This window comes from Lytechinus variegatus, chromosome 13, assembly GCF_018143015.1.
Source record: "Lytechinus variegatus isolate NC3 chromosome 13, Lvar_3.0, whole genome shotgun sequence".
Taxonomy (NCBI): domain Eukaryota; kingdom Metazoa; phylum Echinodermata; class Echinoidea; order Temnopleuroida; family Toxopneustidae; genus Lytechinus; species Lytechinus variegatus.
In genome coordinates this window covers 19,654,205-19,673,796 of record NC_054752.1, presented here as the reverse complement: position 1 = coordinate 19,673,796, position 19,592 = coordinate 19,654,205, and the positions used below count along the sequence as shown (strand labels likewise).

Here is a 19,592-nt window from a genome sequence, read left to right as displayed (position 1 = left end):
AGGTCATTTAGGGTCAATGAACTTAGACCAGGATGGGGGAATCAATATCGAAATCTTAACCAAGGTTAAGTTTTTGAAATGTCATAACGTAGACATAATGATAATAGTGTATCACTGAATATTTTGTGTGCCTTTCAGGTCGCATGACCAAGATCAAAGGCCGTGTTTCATGGCCGGTCAATAAACTTTGTCCATATTGGGGCATTTGTTGAATTGGTATCATAACTTTAAACATTTATGTAACCCTGATTTCAAGTGAGAATGTACATCATTTTGAGACTTGCCTCGGGTATATCTAACATTGGGTGCGGGGTCAGAAATGTTTTTTCTTCCATGCCGAGCATTTCAAATGTTCGGCATGGAAAGAATGCAATTTTTATCAGAAACTATATAGCCTACAGTTTCTGACTTCGATATCTTCAATGAAATACTAAGAACGGTTTATCATGTAGGATCTTTTAGCATGCATATTTGCATTTATTGTATTGTGTTAATTTCTGTTTTCACTTTTGTCTTTCCATGTTTACGCGTTTATTTTCTTCTCGATCGCCTTACGTCACCCTATAAGGAGATCGTACGATAGACAAGATTATGCCTACGTTATGATTTACCCTACGAAGGTCTTAGACCAAATGTCAACGGTTTATTTTCAGTTGGTCTAATGCCAATTCGTCCGATTATCATCTCGTGTACTATCATTTGGTCTATCATCAGTTCGTCCACTATCCACATGGTCTAATTGCCATTTCGTCAACTCACTCACCATTTTCGTCTTATAACCAGTTGGTCCAGACTGGTTCAGACTAAAATGAAGGTACTACTATACGATGAGTTGGAGAGTTCGTAATAGACGAATTTGCAATTTATTAGGTTAATGTAGCATTAATCGTTAACAAAGTGCTACCATCGATAAATGTAAATTAATTCATTCATTAAATAAAATTTGATATCAGAATACGTGTTCCAGGATCAAACTTTCTGTAATCCAACGTTGTGATGGCCATCAGTCTTAAATTGGCAACAATCCAATCTAGAGTACCAAGTGTGACGTCAGTTACCATGGCGTCATGACGGGCTTCTAAACAGAGTCGCAGCTGACGATCGTTTTTACACATTTGTATTTGCAAATGAGTACAGACGACTGAAAAATAGGTTGCAAGCGATCAAATTCCAATAGCAGCTATTTTCTCCTATGAGAAACACACGTTTTCATTCGGCGGGTTCATTTGTTTAGAACCAGGCCGCCATGGCACCATGCTAACTGAGGTCATCGCTTCGGTACTCTATTAGGGTTCTTCTTCTACTTCCAGAATCCCCCAGGACTGTTGAAGGTCGCTGTGAATTACAAAAAAAATATCTATATATATATATTGGAATTTCAACCGAAAAATATACCTCAAACAGGTCACAATGTGTTTCAAACAATGGCAGATAAACTCATTAATTCACATCTTCTAAATTATACATTTTGAGAACAGACCCCAAAAGGATATTATTTTATCTCAAAGAGTTTTACCTCTAACACTCTAGCTAATAATATGTTTTGGACCTTTACGATAATGATACCCTAAACTGATGGTTAGAGAGCAGGCAACAAAATGTATACCCTATGGAGTAAGAGGTGAAATCGTCCAGTAATAGGCCTAGCACCCACATGACCTTTTCATCTTAAAACAGCACTGATGTTTACACTGTAAAAAAGTAAGTGCTAATTAAGCACTTACAGTGCTGATTTTCTACTTCAAATTTATACTAGAAAATCATCACTCGAAGTGCAGTCACTATATAAGCATTGTAAGTGCTGAATTAGCACTTCATTTTTACAGTGCCGATGGATACACAACCCTAATGTGTAGAATTTTTTTTCACGACAGATTATCCAAATCAAACATTTCCTTGCACCCAAAATGGCATAATCTGTATTAATGAATGACAGTGGTAATTGGGTGGTATTCTGATTCTGATAATTCAACCTAAACCACACTTTTTATGGACTGCTGGTCTTCATAATATTTGTTCTGTATTTGTGGAAATTTTACTAATGTAACAATTTATTCATTAAAATTCACAATAATTTCGTATTTTCCTATTCTTCCCATGTCATGGCTCGGCTACTTTTTAGCAACTGTTTCCAACATGATACAAAATGATTTTAATAGGTGAATTAGTTGACAACTGGTACCCCATAAATTAACCCAGGTTTAACCATGTTGTAATAGGTCCATGGTTTAAATGGGTTCTCCAGGCTTGTAATAAAATGATTTGAGCAGATAAAGTAAAATAAAAACAAATAAAATCAAACATCAAAATTTGATAAAAAACGGAGGAAAGGAATAACAAAAAAATATGGCATTTTAAATATTTGCATTATTCCGTTGAAACAGTTCGAGGCATGTCTTCATGAAAGTTCAATGAGCAAATGAGATGATGTCATATCCCCACTTGTTCTTTTGTATTTTATTATGAAATTCGGTTTATTCAATTTTTCCTCAAGAAACAAAAATATTGGAATAACAACTGATTAAGTGTATTACATATTTATTGCTGCAACTTATTTCATTACAAGGGAGACATATCACACATCTATGAAAAATTAAAAAAAATATGATTTCATGTAATAACATAATAAAAACTGGAAAGTTGGAATGTGACGTCATCAGCCCATCTAATGAATATTCATGACAACGTGTACATTAAACTGTTTGCACAATATGTTGCTTAACTTAAAAGTTAAATAACTTCGCGATTCGTTATCAGATTTTGATGAAATTTTACTCCTTTATTTAGATATAAATATTTCCAGTCCGGAGCATCCCTTTAACTAAACTATGGCTACTCGAATACCACACTGTAAAAACTGCGGTGTTAAAACTGACACCAATTGGTGTTAATAGAGGACCACACCCTGAGGTGTTAAAATTACAACCTAGAGATTAAACATAACACCAAAGAGTGTGAAAGTAACAACAAAAGGTGTTGTAATAACACTATAGGTGTAAAACTAACACCACCAATTTAACACCGGTGTAAAATAACTGGTGTGGTCCTCTATGTACACCGGTTAACACCACAGTTCTTGCGGTGAACCAATAGGTTTTCTATTCTTACTACACATTGGTCCTGTAAAGAATGGAACGCAGACACATCTGAAACCGTCCAATGTCTCCAGGCAAGTGCCGTCGTTTTTACAAGGATTCGAAAGACAATCTCCAGAGGCAGACAGGAGCCCCACAGGATGTGGAAAAAAAGATGACATTTATTAAAGTCATTGTCACTCAATATATGATACAAAATACTCTATTAAAATGGATTAAAATCATTATACAATTCGTTACATTTCTATGAGCATTTATAAGTAAACGTCATAGTATCGTAGCATCATTTATATTGGTTACCGGTCCAGTTTTGAATCTAAATTAAAGGTCAGCTCCACCCCCCAAAAAATGTTGATTTGATAGAGAAAAATCAAATTAGCATAACGCTGAAAATTTCACCAAAATCGGATGTAAAATAAGAAAGGTTTCGCTTATTTTTCACAAAACAGTGATATGCACAACTCAGTGGCGTGCAAATGAGAGAGTCGATGATCTCCATCACTCACTAATTGTTTTGTGTTTATTGCTTGAAATATACAACTTTTCATTTTTTACAGATAAGGACCATATAGTATTAAACTATGCTAATTACACATGTTCAAGGAGGAATTAATGGTTATACTTGACATTGAGGAGAATATTAGAATATTTCATATTTCACATAATAAAGTACAAAAGAAATAGTGAGTGGATGACGTCATAAGTCTCCTCATTTGCATACCAACCAGGATGTGAACAGAACTGTTTTGTAAAATTAAGCGAAACTTTAAGATGTCATTACTTTCTTATTTTACATCCGATTTCAATGAAATGTTCAGTGTTACGCTTTTTTCTCTCTCCCTTTTTATTCAAATCAACTTTTTGTTGGGGTGGATTTTTCCTTTAAGATTTTGTTACTAGTATAGGCCTTTCTATGGCCTTGATCCTTCATACTTAAATGATTTAGTTGATATCTACAAGCCAACTTGTCATCTACGTTCACAAGGTAAGAATTCAGTAATCGTTCCTCGATCCAATATCAACCAAAACATATGGTGAACGTTCATTTACTCATGCAGCCCCTGTTTTATGGAACAAACACCCAAATTCCCTGAAAACAAATGAGTCAGTTAACAACTTCAAAACAGCCCTTAAAGTCCATTTATTTAAATTTTACCTAACCTCAACAAAGTGAACTCACTAACGCATCTCTAATTCTCCTTTGTTTTCCGAAGCGCATATATAATTATAAAGACGTAGGGCCTATATTTGTCATGTGTTTTGCGCTATATAAAAACGGACTATATTATGATCATTATCATTATATTCATTATTATCATAGCAAAATTTGATAAAGGTAGGCATAGCATGGTATTATTGAACGAACTTACTCTCTCAGAAGTAGGAAATGGGGTTGTTTAACATAATACGAACCTATTTGGTGAAAAAGGGCACGTAAAACGACTTAAGATGTTCCCCCAACCATGCCAACCAACTGTTGTGTATGATGTCCAAAAGTACAATAGAATTTTTTTTCTTTTAAAAAGTAATGAATAGTCCCAGGGGTCAGACTATAGCAGGCCTACAGACAGATGGTGAAACTAGAGGTGTCTGTTCATTAAGTAAGAGTGTTCGCGACCACTTTAATAGCGGCCTACTAGGGAGTTTCCGTTCCGCGGTGCGCACGTACGACGGACAGAACACGTAAAAGAACGATAAAAGGAGAAATTACTGGATCATCAATGTGCCTACCTGGCATACCGCACCTAAGGTTGTTGATAACGTCTGCTTTACATGGTGCTGCAGCCTTAGTTACTAGAGGAATAGCCTCTCCGTTTTCTGACTTTCTGGTAATACCACAGACGACTGGAGTGTCTTGTTTATTGCATCTTCCGGGTAATACCTCTCCTGAAATTGTAGGAAGAAAGTAATTTTATCATTAAAAAAAATAGGGAATAAACTATGACAATTGAATTAGAATAGTGATGTTTTCCTCAGAGATTTAGCTCTTTGCCTCAATCTGGTGTTATCATGGTTAACCTTCAATATCTGAGTTAGGTGACACGTTGCATAACGCGAAAGTGCCTCGCGATATGGGCATTGGCGGCGGAAGCCAATAAATTTAGGGGGTGTCCACCTGAAATTTTGGGATGGACACATGTAAAAAATAAGACAAGCGCCCCAAAAATTTTTGAGAAGCAAAAAAAAAAAAAAAAAAAAAAAAAAAAAAAAAAAAAAAAAAGGTCATCAACCTAAATTTTAGGGGGGGACAACACACGTGTCAAGGGGGTACACGTGAATTTAGGGGGGGACGCAGGAAAAAAATTGACAAGCAAAAAAAAAAAAGTTATCAAAACAAAATTTAGGGGGGGACCGTCCCCCCCCACCAAAAATTTAGGGGGGGACACGTCCCCCCCGCTTCCGCCGCCTATGGATATGGGCTCAACCGCAGTTGAAATTGGTGTTATTGCTCTAGTCAGGCCCATAACAAATGATACGAAATCTTAAGCCCCCAGTCACATAAGGAAGGATCTTCAAGGATCTACACGGCAATGATCCGGGGATGTCAGTGATAGTTTTGCCCCGGAATGAACGTCGGCGAGCGTCCGTGACTGTACACACGTACGGCAATCCACACGGATCATACTGGTATAGAGCACGTAGACTACACGGACCAACACGGTAGCTACATGGACCATATTGCTTGGGCAACAAGGCAGTCCACTGCTGACGCCGGATGTTTTCGACCTCCCCAAAACTGATGCATTGACCTACAGGGCGAGCTAACCTCAACGGATCGCCCAACCATGCAAGGATGCCCAGGGCGTAGGATATCTCCCCCGGATCAATACGAATCTGATCCGTGACGGACTGATGTCTATATTTATAAAGCCCCTTTTACACCTTCACGGATCCAACATAGATCATCCTGGATTATCAATCTGGGGTCATCCGTGGACAGTCCGGGATTACCGTGTACATACCGGCTTCTCATCTGGCGCCATCCTTGATGTACCGGCATATCCGGGAGAAAAGTTGAATATATTCATCTTTTTTCCCTGAGTACACGGTCGGATCTCATCCGCGTTCATCCTCGTAGCCACCTTGTACATCCATGTAGCTACCGAATACATCCGGGAGGCTCCTTCAAGAACTGGGAGGTCCTAATGCCGGTTACTTCCGGGTCGATTATTTTCCATTGTTTGTTTAGGTGAACAATAGTCCGTGTTCTTGGCCATGTCTGTGTACGCTTCAGACGTTGCAAAAGTGAAAGAAACTTCAATCTTGGCCAATGGTCTAGAGATATCCCAGTAGAGACCGTAAGCCATCGTGAACATGGTGAAGGTCTGTGTAAGGACCCAGTAACATCCGTGTATTCTGTGTTGACTCCCGAAAGCTTATCAAGCAGATCCGTAGTGCTACCTTGTCTATCCTTGTGAACCGTACATTTCCTACTTTTCCGTGTACATGCCCAGCTAAATCCGTGATCGCTCAGGCAATTGTAGCAAAATATCAATTTGGCACCCGGATCACCGGACTGAGATCCGTGATGATCCATGCTGCATCCTTGAAGGTCACAGTAAAAGGGGGTTAACTGTGGCCATAACGGCGACTACTTTGAAGCTACGAATAATAATGCCCTTTTATTTGACAGAAAATTGTTTCAGCATCACCCTTTAACACTTATTGTATATTGATGAAGGGCCCGGGAACGATTTTTTAATAGGGGGTGCTGGCTTTATTTTAACAAGTCAAAAAAAAAGAAGAAGATTCAGTAAAAAGATCAAAATAAAAAAGTAGGGAGGGAGTGCATTAAGTCCAGGAAAAAAATTACATGCAAAAAAAAGAAAGAAGTTAATAAAATAAGCTTTTCACTACAAATTTAAGGTGATTTTGGTTGAATATTGTGACATTTTCGGCTACTTGGCTGCTCAGACCAACAGACGCTAAAATATGGGAGTTGCTGCTACATTGTTTGGCGTTCAACAATTCTAAGGATAGAGCTAAGTCGATCAGGCATTGCTCAGTGGCTGCCGGACCCACGATCAATTTTGGGCAAAGATAACTTTCGGAGTATTTCTACTTCAGATTTCATTTCGAACAATAAAACATGGATTTTCATTTCTTTGTTAACATCTTCACTCTTTTCAACTTTGATTTATATGGAGCACTATACCAGAGCCTATTAAAAGATTCTCATTTTTTAGACAAACGTTAAATTTATGTTATCATCAGGATATTTGAAGTAAGTTTTCTGTGTCAGTATCTCAGATAATCATTAAATCACTCTTTTTTTAATTTAATCACCAAATACTCTCCCATAACCACCATCACCATCATCATATCCATGAGCATACATATTCCGAAGGTTCGTTATTCCGAAGGTTCGTAATTTCCGAAATGTGGTTCGTAATTCCGAAGGGTCGATAGTCCGAAAACAAAGTGAGGTTCGTAATTCCAACGGTTCGTTAATCCGAAAACGAAATGAGGCTCGTAATTCCGAAGGTTCGTTAGTCCAAAAAACGTAATGATTAACGAACCTTATTTCGTTTTCGGACTAACGAACCTTCGGAATAAAGAACCTTCGGACTAACGAACCTTCGGAATAAAGAACCTTCGGAATAAAGATCGAACCTTCGGAATTACGAAGTGTAACCATATCCATGGCCTTCATCTTCACCATTGTCACAATCATCCTCATTCTTAATTATCATCTTCATCTTAAAAATTATGAACAAATATTACCATTCTGCTTTATAAATACATTTATTAATTTGATGAGTTTTATGCCGGGGTTGTCTTTTTTTCCAAGTAATCTGTTTAAGATGACAATCCTTCTCCTGCAACTGTAAATGTTAACATATAATTATTTGGTAGTAGATCATATTTGTGACTTTTTGTTTAGTCCATTTTTTGTTCTTTTTTATTCATCCCCCCAAAAAATAAACCAACCATTTATTATGTTTGCTATGTAATAAAAATATGTATTGTATGTGAATGTTATGAATGCAGAAGAAAACAATAAATCACATGAAATCAAAACTTTAAGAGATTAGTGCTATATACTTACCAGAAAATGCGCAGAAAATAATGATTAATGCTTTAATCAACCTCATAAACGTCATCTTGCTGAAGTTATGTTGAGTGAGGCTGTGGATTAATTCTTATTCGATAATAAGCGATTTTTACTACTCTGGGGCTTCTTTTATATTGATAATTTTATTGCTTTTGTGTGACTATGACCACGGCTGTAAAGAGCCAAGAAGACAATCATGAAGGGGGAAGGGCGGGCAGCGAGGAGGGGGGGGGGGTAGACTGCTTATCCTTGCGTGTGCAGACTGCCTGAAGATACCTACGATCTCCATGCACTTTTACAGGGTTTTTTTTTTCTTCAAAGATGAAATATATTGGCCTATATAACCCGAAGGTATTTCAAATGAAGGAAATACCATAAGACTAATAATTTTAAAGCGTGTTTAATAATCTACATATACGGCCTTCCTTTTTTCGATTTTTTTTCGAAAGTGATATTGTGATTTTGAAAGAATTAGAACGATGAAAAGTAATTAATAATTTTTGTGCAGATAATAAGATAAGTCCTTATGTAAAATAAAATATTTGAATTATCAGTTTATACACTAAAAAATTTGGTGTTAAAACTGACACCAATCGGTGCTAATATCAGATATAAGACAGTAAATGATAGTGAATAAACTAAAACTAAATGACAATAAAACTGAATTTTTTGTTGCGGCCTCTACTTATAACTTGCGCAATCTTCCAAATGTTCAAATTGATGTTGATGGTACACTAATCAGAAAAAATACGAAACCTTGGTGTCATATTTGATTCCCGCATGTCAATGTCGTACCATATCTCTCATATCTGTAGCATAGTCACTTTTTATTTAAGGAACATTTCTAGAATCAGAAGGTTTATTGACCAGTCTGCCTGTCACAATGCTGTTCGTTCATTGGTCCTGTCTCGTATTGATTATTGCAATGGGCTCCTTTCTACAATTCCCTCTAATCAATTAGTCCATGTTCAACGACTACAAAATTGGGCAGCACGATTAATTTTACAGGTTTCCCGGGATCATCCTTCCCAACCACTCTTTAATTCTCTTCACTGGCTTCCTTTTAAACAGAGAATTACGTTCAAATTACACTTGATTGTCTACAAAAAAATTGAATAAACAGGCTCCACAGTATTTAAGTAACTGCTTGAATCTTTATACACCAACTAGAGCTCTTAGATCGGCCAGTGATCACCTTCGCCTCACATAATTAATTATTTATTAACCCGTACATTAGCTGGTGACAGAACTTTTACGGTGTCGGCTTCAAAATCCTGGAATGACCTGCCACTAATAATTAGACAGTCTCCATCATTAGCAATCTTCAAAAAGTCATTAATAACTCATCTCTTTCATACTTTGTAATTTTTTACATATTACATCTTACAAATAATAAGTAATAATAATAATAATAGAGGACCACACCCTGAGGTGTTAAAATTAAACCCTAAAGATTGAATATAACACCAAAGAGTGTAAATGTAACAACCAAAGGTGTGGTAATAACACCTACAGGTGTAAAACTAATACCACCAATTTAACACCGGTATAAAATAACTGGTGTGGTCATCTATGTACATCGGTTAACACTACAATTTTTGCTGTGTATAATCATTTCCTTTATAATTTGTGTTGCCAATTATACTTGTCTTAGTATTTTCTGTCTAGTATATTTTATTTTATTTAGTCTATTTGATAAACTTTATTTAGTTTGTAAACAAATAAAGAAGTTATTGCATTTCAAAATTTACCAATATTCTCTGTAAATAGTACTGCATGCCGTCATGAATATTCATTAGGTGGGCTGATATCATGCCCCTCCCCCTTCCATTTTCTTATTTTAGAACATGATATCATAATCATCTCCATATTTGTATACATGCATGCATAATTTTTTCTTTAAAAGCAATGATCATCTCACACATTAAGTCAGTTGTAGGTCCATTTTTTTCATTCTAGGTTGTTATAACTAGAATAAAATATTTAAAGTACAAAAGAATAAGTAGGGCTTGCTCATTGAAAATGTCGCAACTTTGATTTTCGTATTTGTATATACATATCATACTACATTCATCCTATAGAGTACCCCTTTAATACTCCTTGGTTAACCCCAAAATAATTGAGGCGGCATGCACATGCTCTCATACAAAAAGAAGAGCTGATATTGAAAATATATTACATATATATTTGCACCTTTTCAAACGCCAATTGTTGAAAACAACGCAGTAAACATCGTCATTTGCTAGTAATTAATAAATGAAAACGTCCCGGCTTTCTTGTAATCACCATGTCTGTAAAGAAAAATAAAATAAACATGATAAAGACGAAAAAGTGGCAAAAGTACAGTGCTTTTTACAAAAAAGAGTAATAAAAGTGATATCAGCCCAAACATAAAACACTGGTATTAAATATGAATTGTTTGGAATGTAATAAATGGGAACACAATATAAAGAAATTTTTATTACGCATCAGTGTTCATGAACGTGCACGTGCCCTGCAATGATAAACACGATGAAATTAGAAATGGCATGGCCATGCTGTATTGCATGTCACGTGCCAGTTGGATTCATTTGGTTTATAAAGGTTGATCACCTGTCTGGTTTATCTTTATTTCGCTTCATTTTAATGTTTTCGGCGTAAATGGCGCCAAATCGCCGCGGCCCTGCCTAGACACACACGAAACAAAAAGGCATGCACTTTCTTTGAGCAGTGGAGGTCATTTGAATCAATGAGGTTTGAAAAAACCACCTTAAATAGTGATTTTCAATGATTATTTGAAGACGCCCACTATGATATAAGTAATATAACAATTTAGTCGCCCAATGCATTTTACTTGCAAAGGGTATAGGGGATACACCACTATATATACCCGGGTACTTAGCTCCCGAGTACCTGGAAATGCCGCATGGCCCTGGGAAGCGGGTATGCTGGGGGCATTGAAGCACCCCCAAAATTTTTCTTGGGGTGCTGCGTGTGTTATTTTCCATAGGCAGCACCTCCTGGAAATCTGGTAGGTATGATAAATGACAGAATGTAATGAAAATGAACGACGTTTTGTAGAACCCCTCCCCCCCCTCCCTTTAGAATTTTCCGACATAGTACTTGAAAAAGTGTTTAAATTCACCCTTTTTCAGATCGGAATATCAAATATTATCTGCTCGCGCTTCGCGCTCGCATTAATGATTTTTATAATATAAAAAGGTATTTAAAATTCCCAGATACTAGGTCTTAATCTAAACAGCCGCACGCATAATTTTTTTAGATACGCAGCTTGTTTGGGGGTTTACTCCGGTCTAAAAACATTTATATTAAATACATTTAATCAAAATTAACAATTTTTATCATGATCTGATAACAAATAATTAAGTTATTTAATTTTCAAGTTTAGCGACATTTAATAATAAACAGCGATATGCATGTCGTCATGTATATTTAATAATGGGTTGATGATGTTTCATTCCCCTCTATGATTTTTCTTAAGTTATTACATGGAATAAAAATTGTTTCACTTTTGCATACCAGTGTGAATGATATGTCTCTCTAATAATGAAATAAGTTGCAGCAAAGAATATCTAATGGACTAAATCATTTGTTAATTCAATTGAATTTGGTTCTTGAAGGGGAAAAATATTTAATAAACCTAATTTCATATAATAAAATACAAAAGAACAAGTGGGAAATCATTCGTTTGCTCATTGAATATTGGTAAAGACATGCCTAAAAGTGTTTCACATGAATTATAATGCTAATCTTTAAAATTCAATAACTTAGATATTCCTTGTGTGATTTTGATCAAATTTTCATTATTTTGTTCGTCTGATTTTGCTTTATCTGATCAAACCATTTTACATTCAGTCTTGAGTACCACTCTAAACGTGCTTAAATCATAAGGTTTCAGATCAGAATATCAAAAATATGTGCTCGTGGTTCGCGCTCACATTAATTATGTAGGAAGATATCCTATTACCTATCATTTTCTTGATTTACACAACATGAATAGAATGTCCCGTTTTGGGGGTCTGAAATCCCCGCTCGCACTTCGCGCTCGCGTCAATAAATTGTATAGTTATATACCTATCCTGTTCATGATTAGAAAAGTGCTAAGGATGTCTCGTTTTTAGATCTGAAATCTCAATCCTGTTTCCGCTCGCGCTTCGCATCAATTGTATAGTTATTTACCTATCCTGTTCATTATTACAAAAAGTGTTTCGAATGTCCTGTATTTAGGTCGGAATGTCATTTTTTTTTCAGCTCGCGCTTCGCGCTCGCATTATTTGATTGTTGATATATGTATTGCCTTCATTGGTTACTGCATACAGTCCTCATAACAGGTCGATCGATCAGGCCAGAGCGTATATTAAAAATATCTGCTCGCAGTTATTATGTATTTGTTACATTTGCTTGTTGTTCAGAACTATACAAACATTGCTCAAATGTGTGTGTGTGTGTTTGTATAAAAGAACAATTGAAAACTAAATATATGTCCCCCCCTCCCACCTTTGAGGAAAGATTTCAGCACCCCTACTGACAAAAATCGTTCCCACGCAGGGCCCTGTGTTTTATTTATTCACGGATTAATGAGCACACATGCACATTCATAAAGAAAATAAATACCAATGTCCATGCTGAAAGACGCCGGACTAATTTAGAAGGGTACTACTAATAATCCGTTCCCATCCATCATTTCTACCCCTCACACATTACGTTACGGACTTATACGGATACGTTTTCTTTTCTTCTTCTTCTTCTTTCTTCTTCTTCCTCCTCCTCTTCTTCTTCCTCTTCTTCTTCTTCTTCTTCTTCTTCTTCCTATTCTTCTCCTTCTTCTTCTTTCTTGGAAATCTGTTTTCTTCTTCTCCTTCTTCTTTCCTGGAAATCTGTTTTATTCTTCTTCATCTTCTTCCTCTTCTTCTTCCTCCTCTTCTTCTTCCTCTTCTTCTTCCTCTTCCTATTCTTCTTCTTCTCCTTCTTTCTTGGAAATCTGTTTACTTCTTCTTCTTCCTCTTCCTATTCTTCTTCTTATTATTATTATTTTCCTTCTTCTATCTTGGAAATCTGTTTTAATGTTGACCCCAGTCTGCCAGCGAAGATGACAAGTTTCCACATCGAGGATGGGAAATAAATGGCGCCGTTTCTCTTAGTGCGAGAGCGCCATCACCCGTCATGTTTTATTTTCATAAAAGAACAGTCTTTGCCAGCGTAAAACGGTGATGATGCTGATAGATTATCAATTGATTGATTATTGATGTATTATTATTATTTCAATGTTTCTTTTACCATTCTGGGTAGCCCATTGACAGTGGCGGATCCAGTTAGGGGCACAGCCAACCCGTGCGCCCCCCCTTTCAGAGGCATAACAAATATTTTTTTGGGGGAATATGTAGTGCATATGAGGACTTTTTACGGGACTTCTTATTCTTGCTTGTCATTTTTTTTTCTAAGAACAAAATGCACTCCATTTTGTAATGACAACCTTTTCTTCCCTTTTCCCCCCTGTCAATTAAAGTGAAGAACCTTTTTTTTTTGGGGGGGGGGGCATGGGAGTCATTTTTTCCTGCATGTACAAAATACCCCCTCCTTGGAAAATCCTGGATCCGCCCCGTTAGGTAAACTGATTTACAAGAGTTCCCTGGGAAAGATAAAAGACATACAAACACACCATATACGGTAAAAATTTAAGATTATAATTTTGAATTAAAATGTTGCAGTCTTGTAGTAATAGAAATTAAATCAAATTAAGCATAAAAAACCACAATTCAAATTATACTGCTTGTATACTGGTAGTTGAGTCAATGAGTCCCCTCACCCCATATTGAATCCGGGTGCTTTCATTGAAAAAAATCACCAACTATGACTTAAAAAAGGATACGTTCGTTTGAAAATATGAAGATGATGATGATATGGTGACGAAGATAAGGGTGATGATGATGAGGATGAGGAGGAAAAGGATGAAAAATGTTCGATGAAAATAACGAATCAAACAAAATGACAAAAAACATTAACACGTAAACAAACACGACAGTTGGGAGGGGGGTTATTCAACACAAATAATCCTCGAAAATCAAATCTATAGTGGAAACATGATTATCGTCATACTGGGCCCAGTCGAATTATTTGCATATTTCCCATATAGGTAGCACCACCTGGAATTCTGGTAGGTGCACGTAGGCCTTTGTGTAGTTTTGTATGAACCCCTCGCGAATCAGCACACCCTGCCCAAAATCGTTCCCAGGGCCCAGCGAATAATCGCCCGAAAGTGCCTCCTTCTTGCCATGGGTTGCGATTTGAAACTATATGAAGCGGTTTGAAATCATGATCTATATTTAGATCAATTTAATTTTTAACACTTCACATTATAAAACAACACTCAGTTAGTCCAGGGGCGGCAGAACGAAGTTGAAAGCGGGGAGGGGGCATATTGAAAAAAAAGGCACCTTTCATTTTGATAAGGACACTATCGTAAAACAGAGAAAAAAACGATTTTAACTACAGTGGTGTAATAAGCAAAAAAAATTTAAGAGGGCTAGATGTGTAGTATCAACTAAAATTCATAATTAGCTGTGAGTGAGCGAAGCTAGCAAGCAAACATTTTAAAATTAAACAAAAATCCAATTTTGTGATATATTTTGACATGATATTCAGAAAATAATATATTTCACTCTTCTTTTTTCCGTTTCTCTTTTTTTTTCATGCTAGTGGTTTTTGTCTCACCTGCATAGCAGAGTGAGACTATGATAGGCGCCACGTATATAATTGTTTTTCTTGGGGGGGGGGGGTGGGAGCAAGAGTCCCCCATCTGCACGGCACTGCTTATCTACCCCACTCACATGACTCATGAAACTAAAGGCGTGTAGGGTTATTCTTCTAAGTAACATATAAAAATGAGAATGTTGTTTACTTCTTTCAAAAGGACACTTCTTCACACATAACACGAGTCCTTCTCAGGGGCACAGAACATGTTTGTTAAGGGCACTTTTCTTAGGTAAAATTGGCACTGATACGAGAAAGGGCACTTACAAGAAGGCAAGGGCCACTTGCTCACACATAAAACGGGACCTTCTCAGTTGGCAGGGGTACAGAACATGTTTGTTAGGGGCACTTTTCTTGGGTAAAAATTGTCTCTGATACGGGAAAGGGCACTTACAAGAAGGCAAGGGCCACTTGCTCACACATAAAACGGGACCTTCTCAGTTGGCAGGGGTACAGAACATGTTTGTTAGGGGCACTTTTCTTGGGTAAAAATTGTCTCTGATACGGATAAGGGCAATTACAAGAAGGCGAGGGCACTTACTCACACATAAAACGGGTCCTGCTCATTTGAAAGGGGGCATGGAACACGTTCGAGAGGGGGCATTTTTTGGTTAAAAATGGACACTTGAAGCAGGAGAAATTGCACTTGGTAACACTCGAAACGGGTCTTCCTCGGATGAAAGGGGTTCGTGAGGGGCATGTTTTGCATAAAAATGACACTTTTTCAGTGCTTCAAAAAGTGGGGCACTGTCCTCTGCCCCCCTCCCAGGATCCCCACCCTGGGTCAGTCCAATAAAAATATAATACTAGTTAGCGTTATTAGTCTATATGATCAGTCCATGACATTCCTGCTCGAGGTCCATTATGGTCAGTCTGTTTCGAGATTGGCTTGCCATACAAGCGCAAAAAGTTGAAGAGATCTCTCTCGATCTCTCTCTTGCATCGTGACGATCGACCGCATAGCTAGCTAGCTAGCTAGCTGCAGAGATTATTCAGAAATCGTTGTGGGAGTGTGTGCAGTGCTAACGAAATTGTTTACAAACTTCGTTAACTACGTTTTCGGGCTTGGAAATTCGTCTTTATTCGTGGATTGATTCTGATACCGATTCTGTGATCTTGGATTAATATTTCTGTGTGACAGAGATTACTGTCAACCCGACGTAAATAGGTGAGTTTGATGTTTTATTTTGTCGCACTTTTGATCCTTTTCGCTGCTTACCATCACCCCCGGAGAATCCCGGGAGATTGATGTGAGATATCCGATGGTTGCCAAATATGCCAATAGTGCATTCTTTAGCTGTTGTTGATAAACAGTGCTGCAACGTGCAAGTAAGTATTAGTACACGTAGGCCTAAAAGGTTAGATATATTTTTTCTAAGTCACTATTTCACAGAAAGTAAGAATGTAATCATGGTAATAGACCAGATATTTCATTCTACCCATCTTCTTCCTTCATGTTCATGTTTTTATAATTTTTTTTTTTAGTCTAGGTCTAGAGTCTACCGTCTAGTCTCTAACTTAGATCTATTTATTTTTATGTCATTTCTTATACAAAAAAACCTGTAGATATTGTTCTAAGTTTCTTACACTTCACTTGTTAGTCTTCATGACAACTTTATCTTTTAAATTTAACAATTCATTTGGAAATAGATCGCAATATAATTGCGGCCCTTCCACCGGTGCCTTGGATCTCCGATCTTGGCGGAGGAAGAACACGGAAGAGATTGAGAGAGAGAGAGAGGTGGTGTTAGTTTGGCCTGCACACTATTTGTATTGAAATTAATAGGCCAGGGACGGAGTTTAGATCATTAATTTGCAAAGAATGTATTAAAACTTTACTCCACTCTATTCTTTTGTACAAGAACATGTAGACTCCCTCTAGTCTAATTGCCATTTTTCATTAATATTCACCGTTGTCTCTTCTTCTCTAGGAGTAGGAATCGACTGGATTTTATTCGGGAATTGATAATCTAGGATTCAGGGCCTTTTAGTGAAAAAGACTCAACCATGGGGAACGGCGAGAGTTCCCCCCAGCTGAAGCGAAGGAATAGCTACCCTTTGATGGCATCAAAGCAGGCCATGCCAGAGAAAATGGAGCTCGATGATCGTTTCATGAGAATTTTGGTAAGTGGATTATGACAGAAATTGCTATGTTGATGAGTAAATATTCAACCTTAGTATCAGGGTAAACGTTATACCAGAATTAAATGTTTTTATCCCCATTTCTCCCTCTTTTTTTCTGCAGGCTCCAAGTATATATTGCAGCTTTAATCAAATTAATTGCCTTTTCACATCCTTCTGTTACATGATAATTCTTTGCCCTAGATTGGTGATTGACTGCCATTGGAGTTTTGCCAGACAGTCGCTAGATGACACAGCTATAACTAATACTTTTACACTTTTTTATTCCTTGTTTTCTAATGATTTTAATGATTTTGATTCTTCTATGGTATATATTTTTCATGCTACAGTGTATTTTATAATGCTTGTTTTCCTTAAAAACAATATTCCAATCACATTTTTTATGAATGAGTCATGTCTGATTTTATAGGGGAGATTCGTCTTTCATCGCTGGACATGGATTCTTACATGTATATATAAAAAAAAAATGTACATGTTTGTATGTATTTCAAATTTACCCTTGTTCTATATTTAGATATTCTCATTTTTATCCCTTGCATTTACTTTGAAATAAAAGCATTCACTGAATATTACATTTGAGTTTTAATATGTAGAGCTGACTCTCTCTTCAAGTGTGAGATTTGAGGGATCCTACATGTATTGTGATATAAACCTCAAGAACATGGAGTGAATAAATAATGAAGAAATATTGTTGGGTCACTGTACCCACAATGATCTACTAGACCTACATGTATACTTTGCCCTTGACTTTATTTTGTGCAAAATCTAATTGATCGTTGAATTTTGAGAGGTGAAAGATCCCATTGTAATATAAAAATGAAGCACAGAGCAAACAAATATTTGTGTCAAGTATTGTAACTACAACATTTACATCTATAGATCAATGTTGACAACCCGAGAACTTCTTTAAAATTGAGGTTACCACTAACTGCTCTTATCCATGACTAATTTAGCTAAAAAATACTTCAAATGATAGAATTGTTCAAGAGAACTTTTGGTTAAAATTAGGTATTCAGGAACTTGGAAGGACACTTTATCAGCAAGGTTAAGTTCAGGAAATGATGACATAATGGCTGTGACCACACTGAATGACCGATACTATTCTTAAAATGCACCTCCTCTTTATACCGAAGAAACACAAAAAGATGTAGGCTAATCCACACATCCTGAAATGGTTTTCATTGTGGATGTAATTTTTAGTAGTTAAAACTAACAGTATGAGGGGGTTCTTGCATTTTTATACTAATAGCTCTATTACAACACTCCACAATAACCTCTAGTCTAAAGTCTAAACCACACATTTCCTTGTTTTTGCCAAATTTTTAAGAATAACATCTGTTTTTTTTGTTATAAAACCCATTCTCCCCAGGGCTTACAGGTCTACAGTTTGGCATATTACATGTAGGAAACTTGGTGTCTACTCAAGCCATTGAGCTAAATTTCAAGATCTTAAAAGCCAAAGACAACAAGGAATTAAAACAAATACTTTCTAATTTTTTTTGGTTGGTCACTCATAGGCCAGTTAGTTGTGAAGAATTGCCTGGTTTTGTTTATAGTAAAATATCGAAAGCTCATAAAAAGAGGAGGAAACTCCAGTTGTACATTGGTATTATGGGTACAAATGTTATATTCATCAAGTCAATGCTTCAAAGAAGAAACATTCTTGATTAGGAAGGGGTGGGGCCAAGGGGGTGGGGACCAGTGTTCAAAGGGGGTGTGGCATTAAGTTCAACTCTTCCAAAATAGAGCTGTATTCTATTTGACCTTTCATACTGACTGTTGCTATCCTTGGTGTTTTACAGTGGATTGTTGATTGCCTTGTTGGGTTTGAAGTAGATCTTTGTTTCAGTTTGTGTTCGATTATCGATAGGAAGCCATGCAGACAGGTTTGATGCAGAGAAGGAGGCTAGGAAATCCATATGAAGGGCCAGGCCCATAAGCTGCTTTACAGGCATGCTTGGATCTTTCTACTCATCATCTACTCATCATTATCAGATCATGGACCTACACGTACTAGAGTAGTCCATGATCTGATACACTGCTACCTAGACACTTTCAGTCATTGCCCCGAACTTTGTATTTAACTTCTGTAATAAAGTTATGAGTGTACAAGTATCATACTTTACGCATAGTACATTGAAGCTTTGACAGGGAAAAAGTAAGGAAACTTGCAAAAAGAAACACCTCACAAAATAAGTTTCATCTCAATATTACTGGAACAGTTTTTAGTTCTTTTCAAATGATTTATTGAAAGAGAATCATACACCGTCAAACTCCATAAAAAAATGCATCGAATACCTGTACACTACTGAGGTAGTCATTATCAATATCACCAGTGTCTTTACCACAAAAATTGATTTGTTATTATAATTTGCTTTTCACAGTCATCTGAATGGTCCATAATTTACTGTAGAGTTCTTAAGTGAGTTTTAATGTAATTACACTGTACAGTCACTTTTTATTATTTTTTGTCCATGGAAATGCAATCCCTTTTACAATGACAGTGTATCTGTACAAATTTGTAATGCTAGTGGTAATATACAAATACA

General features: G+C 36.6%; 1 long non-coding RNA gene across 1 annotated transcript; it reads left to right on the top strand.

The window, feature by feature from the left end:
* The first annotated feature begins 15,871 nt into the window (after positions 1-15,871).
* Positions 15,872-17,022, top strand: LOC121426868. The gene is made up of 2 exons (XR_005971641.1): positions 15,872-16,069; positions 16,833-17,022. It is a non-coding gene; the product is annotated as an uncharacterized LOC121426868 (long non-coding RNA).
* Positions 17,023-19,592: the final 2,570 nt, after the last annotated feature.